The sequence below is a fragment of the Chelon labrosus genome (genome assembly GCF_963514085.1).
Source record: "Chelon labrosus genome assembly, chromosome: 5".
NCBI classification, from domain to species: Eukaryota; Metazoa; Chordata; class Actinopteri; order Mugiliformes; family Mugilidae; genus Chelon; species Chelon labrosus.
Window position 1 is genome coordinate 9,682,694 of NC_140341.1, and position 6,057 is coordinate 9,688,750.

Consider the following 6,057-nt stretch of genomic DNA (forward strand, 5'->3'; position numbering starts at 1 on the left):
TCCATGTTAGTGAGTCACAGTCAGTGGAGGCTGGAGGCACTGAGTGTTACAGGTTTAACTTGTGAAAACCAGACTCACAGTGGACACCAAGGACGATGAGCCCAGCCAACAGCAAAACACTCAGCAGACCCAAAAAGACAGTAACACCTAAATATGAACTCTTCTCAGAGCTCCTTGGACCTGAACCGAGAAAACAACAGTGAGACCAACAAAGTCTACAACAGTAAAAATGACAGATGATAAAATATCTCTATTCACCTCTCTGTCAGATTGTTCTTACCTGAGTGATTTGTTGAATCTTTTGGGTTGACAGGTTTGACTTCTTCAATGTTAACATAAATTTCCTCCATTGATCTTGAAGATGCAAATTATTTCCTAAATGACCTCTGCTCTCTGAAGCATTGACGTTCACATACACTATGAAACCATTCTGGGTTTCAGTTCATTTGTCTTTTTTAAAAAAATCAACATGCAAGGAAGTCACGTGTTTCAGAAGTAATGCATACACAATCACTTGTCAGTTCATTAGCTAAACCAGTGAAAACAGTCCTGCACTAAATCTTATCTTCATGAAGGTTATGGCGTTCAGCATTTGTTTAAAATAATAGAGAGCTGTCAGCAGTGTGTTAATTTTAGAGGTTGTGGTTTTGTTGTATTATTTAATTGTGTTGTAACGACATATGCTTCTATCAGCCTATTTGAAGAAGGATAAATTATATCAGAACTTTTGCACATTTCAACTAATTACAACCTATGCAATGCCACTGAAAAACAAAGTGACACATTGAAAATCCTGTCATCATAACAATTCTTAACATGCCACTGACAGTGATCTTGCATTTTTCTTCTGAGAACCGGCCAGTGTGCTAATTTGCAAAGAACTTCACACTCTCTTCACACTCTACACAGAGTTTAAGCTGTTGCACCAGTTATGTTTCTCACATAGACCGTAGTAGCAACACGTGAAGTGCCATGAGTGAACATTTTGTCAAAATGATTAGGCCCAGTTTAAAAGATAACATTTAGAATCAAAGTAATTTACCCATTAAAGGACGCAAATAAGATTCCTGAGTGGAGAATGTTTCAGTTGGCAGTGGACAACAGAGGCAAACCTCACATAGGGAGAGAAAGAACTGCACCACCCCTACCTCGTGTTAATTCAAGCTCTTTCATCAACAATATGTTGTGTAAGATTTTGTCAGGGGCCCTTCTTTAAATCATGATAAAAAATGGCACAAGTTTGAGGCTTTGGCAAGTGTTCTAGCCTTCTTGGGTAAAAGACAGGAAGTAGCAGTGGGACTTGACTTTTATTTTGAAAGTCACAGATGTGCTCTGGTTTATCTCTTCTGGGCTTTTGGCCTAAATACAGTCAATGCTTTTGACAGGCAACATGGTGGACGCTGGCAGAGTGACCATGGATGGAGTGGTCTCCAAAAACAAACATTAGGAGAGACGCAGAGATAGACAGACGGCTGGTAAGTATTTGTTTTAACACTGAAGATCTTTGAGGAGTCTGTCAAACTAAACCATGACGTTAGTGTTAGGTAACCTGAATGACCGCTATGTGATGTGAATGTAAATGTGATCTTATTTCAACCTGAGCCTTGAGCTGAGAGTGGTACCACAGATTTGGAAGACCTCGTGCGTGGTACAGGTGCCCAAAACATCACACCCTAAAGACCTCAGCAGCTACAGACCGGTGGCTTTAATGTCCCACCTGATGAAGACACTGGAGAGACTGATACTGGCACATCTCTTCGCTCTGAGGTGGGCCCCTTCATGGACCCACAACAGTTTGCCCACCGTCCTAATGTTGGAGTGGAGGACGTTGTTATCTTCCTGCTACACTGAGCTCTCTCTGACCTAGAAAAGCCCGGCAGCACTGTGAGAATCACCTTTTTTGATTTCTCCAGTGCATTCAACACCATCCAGCTGGTGATTCCCAGGGACAAACTGGGGAGGATGGGTGTGGACCACCAGCTGTCTACATGGATCCTGGACTACCTCACAGACCAACCACAGTTTGTGAGAAACAGGAACTGTGTGTCTGTTCACCAGCAGCATGGGTGCTCCCCAGGGGACTGTCCTGGCCCCCTTTCTTTTCACCCTCCACACAGCAGACTTCACACACAACACTGACAGCTGTGTACTGCAGAAGTTCTCCGACAACTCTGCGATTGTTGGCCTCATCAGAGACGATGACGACGCAGAGTACAGAGGACTGACGGAGAACTTTGTGGACTGGTGTCAACGAAACCACCTCCTGATCAACGCGGGGAAAACCAAGGAGATGGTCGTGGCTTTCAGCAGACGCCGTTCTGCCCTACCCTCACCAGTGAACATCCAGGGAATGGACAATGAGCAGGTTGACTCTTATAAGTCCCTGGGTGTTCACCTCAACACCAAACTGGACTGGACTCACCACACTGACGCACTCTACAGGAAGGGACAGAGCAGGCTCTATCTTCTGAGGCGACTGAGGTCTTTTGGAGTGAAAGGGGCACTCCTGAAGACCTTGTATGAATCTGTAGTGGCATCAGCCATCCTGTACGGAGTGGTCTGCTGGAGCAGTGGCATCACAGAAAGTTTTACTAGACAGTCGTTTTCTTGGAACAAAAAAAAAATAAAAATTGCACTCATCTGATAAAAGTCCAGATTTGTACTAGTCTAATGTCTCTTCCTTGTCTTTCAGGGATCTCCGTTTCTCATTGCTCTCCTGCAGTGGTTGTTTATCTGCTGCAGTCAGACAATGAAGGCCTATTTCAAATAGATGAGTTGTGCTTGCTACTTGAAGTGTTTAATCATTGATTGCGCTGATGAACTTGTCCAGCAGAGGGAACTCTTGTCCTCTTTCCTGGGGCCGTCTTCATGAGAGCCATTTTCATGTGAGACTCATACGCCTCAAGACCAACTTCCTTGTTGGTGTCTGGGGAAGTAGTTTCTTACCTCCGTACCACACAACAGTATAGGTGTGTGATCACTTGCATGCCTCTCAGGTCTGTGTATCATTCTTTAATTTGATATTAAAATAACTTTTAACATGTGGTTATAAATGCGATTTTGCCCCCAAACAGGGAAGGGACATGTTGCTAAACCAAGTTGTGTCACTGTCTGCATAATATCTATTCAGTACGTACCTTAAACCACACCACAGCTGTAGGCTTTGTGTTTCCAGGCTGCGCGTCCACACCTACATGTGTACGTCCCATCCTGGTGAACGCCTGAAGGAAATTTCAGACATAACCTTTTCACAATTTGCTAAGATTTCTCTGCAAAAACAAAAACTAGAGTCAGTCCATGAAACTAAAAGTCTGCAACTGACTGCAGAGCATGAATAAATCCACCAGAGCTCTCAGAAACTCATGAACCAAATATGACGCACTTGACTGAATCACAATTTTCAACAAGCTCTTGGACATCGTTTATTGAACTGAACGCCTCTCACCATCTCTTATGTGTTTATGAATGTGATTTTACATGCTGTACATGTTCTGTCACTATTATGTATAACCACTGTCTGTATAATATCTCTACAATGTAGTTGAGTAATTATATGTTAACCTGTGGCCTTAAAAGCTAATCTTAATAGTATACTTGTTAGCCAGGAATGCTAACATTAGCCAACAAACACACTGTTTAATACATTCATTCAATACGTACCTTAAACCACGCCACAGCTATAGGCTTTCAAGTTATATATGAAGTAAGTAATTATATGCTGCTTTTGTTAAAACTGTTGTTTTGTATTTCAGTGAGTCTGGCATTCATCAGGTCTCTCTCTCTCTCTCTTCATCTGTGGTGGAAAGCTGCATATTGATGGTGAAAAGATATGAAGCTGAATCAAAAATAGAGACAGTGGATATGGTTTATTGAACTGAACACCTCTCACCATCTCTCTCAGTTTCACCATCAGTTTCTGGGAAGCAGCCAAAGCAGTCCTTGTGTAACATCATTTCATATTCCACAGAAATAAAATTAAAACAGAAAAAAACTGCAACGTAAACTGAAACTTCTACTCCATACACTACCTCATCCTCAGTGAGCAAACTCAAAATAAAATACAGTTCAAAGTATCACACATCACCTTTGGTTCCACATATTCCTGAACTCTGTTACTGGACTTCCTCCCTCAGACAGTAACACTGTGTCCTCTCTGCTGCTGAAGTCAGCCTCTCTGGACTAGATGCTGATACTTGTACATCATGTAAAACCACACGGTTGATCCCAGGAAATGGGTTTAATTCAAAACAATGTGCTTTGGATAATTCATTTAAATGTTTATATATATATAAGTGAGTTATTTTTGTCTATAGGTGCATTTTACAGTTGAATATTTACAGAATGAATAGTGCTTCAGTAGCTAAAGTTAAAACATTGGCAAATATCAGATTTCAAGCAAAGGGTACAACAACGTTATGCCTTTTTTTTTGCAAATCCAATGCAGAGATCTTGCACATGAATTATCATTCCAAGAAGTGGTGGATCCATGTCTGATATGGACGCAGTCCTCGTCAGTATGCACACTACCTCCATTATCAGGTTGCTTTGTCCCCCAGTACCTGGAAGGTCAGTGAACAACACAATCACTAAACTGTTTATCTTTGACAAAAGAATCAGACTAGAAACATTTATACAAGGTAGAAGAAAGTAAGAATTACAATAGGAACATCAAAATGTTTTCATGAGTCCATGATCTGACCGTGCAGCTCTTCATAGTATTTTAAGTTATTTCAGTGCTATTGCTGATAAATAGTGAGGTTTAATTTTCCCAGCTGGTGGTGAATGAAACAGAGTGGTATAAACAGTCACACATACAAATCCAGATGTTGGTTGAATTCTCCTCAGTTAATAGGAAATACTTATAAACTATTTTAATGTTATCACATGTCACATACACTACTCACAACAAGTTAGGGATATTGTTATTTACATGAGTGCTTTTCCTATTTGGTCTGAATTTTAATGAAAAAAGTAACAGTTCCCTTTGATATTACTAACAATGAATGAGAAGAAACACCATTTTCATTAGTTTAATATTTATTAACCCAAAAATTTAGACAATAACAAGGATAGCCCCAAATAACAAAAATTGACAATGTCAGCAGCGGGTGTTTCCACCATTTGCCGCAATGACAGCGACATCTCATGCTCCTCACTAGCCTCATGATGTTGTCCTGAGGCAATGCGTTCCACTCTTCCACAAGTGCTACACGCAGTTCTGCCAGGTCACGTGGGGGTGGGGTACGATCATCCAGTCTCCGCTTCAGCTGGTCCCAGACGTGCTCTATGGGGTTCAGGTCAGGGGAAATTGCTGGCCATAACATATGAGGCACTCGGACTTCCTGAAGTCGAGCTGTGACAATTCTGGCACGATGTGGTAGAGCATTATCATCCATGAACAGAAAGTTGGGGGTGTGCTGGCGGAATTGGGGGATGATGATGGGTTCTATGATGTCTCTGAGGTAAGAATGTGCAGTGACTGAGCCATCTACAAAAACCAAATCTGTTCTGCGCTGACTGGTGATGCCTGCCCAGACTGTTGCACCTCCTCCACCAAAGCGAACCCTGGGGACCATGTTGACATCAGCGTATCGCTCACCTCGCCTTCTCCAGCAACGCTGACGACCATCAGACACTCAACAGTGAACAGGACGGTAGACCACTGCTGCATTGTCCAGGTCACATGATCTCGTGCCCACTGCAAACGTTCACGACAGTGTCTTGGTGTCAGTGGAATCACCTGCAACGGTCGTCTGGCATTCAAGCCAAAGCGGTGGAGTCGGTTGCGAATGGTTTGTCTGGAAACCCTAGTACCCCTCACATCTCGTAAACAGGCCTGCAGCTGTGTGGCAGTTGCATAACGATGTCTGAGTGCATAGGTCCTTAGGTACTGGTCATCGTTGCGGTCTGTCACTCGTGGGGCTCCACTCCTGGGTCTGTCACGAACTCTGCCAGTAGTACTGTGTCTTGATGCAAGTCTGCTGATGACACTTTGAGACACACCAAGTTCACGAGCAACATCTGACTGCCTGCCACCGACCCGAAGGCGCGCTATGG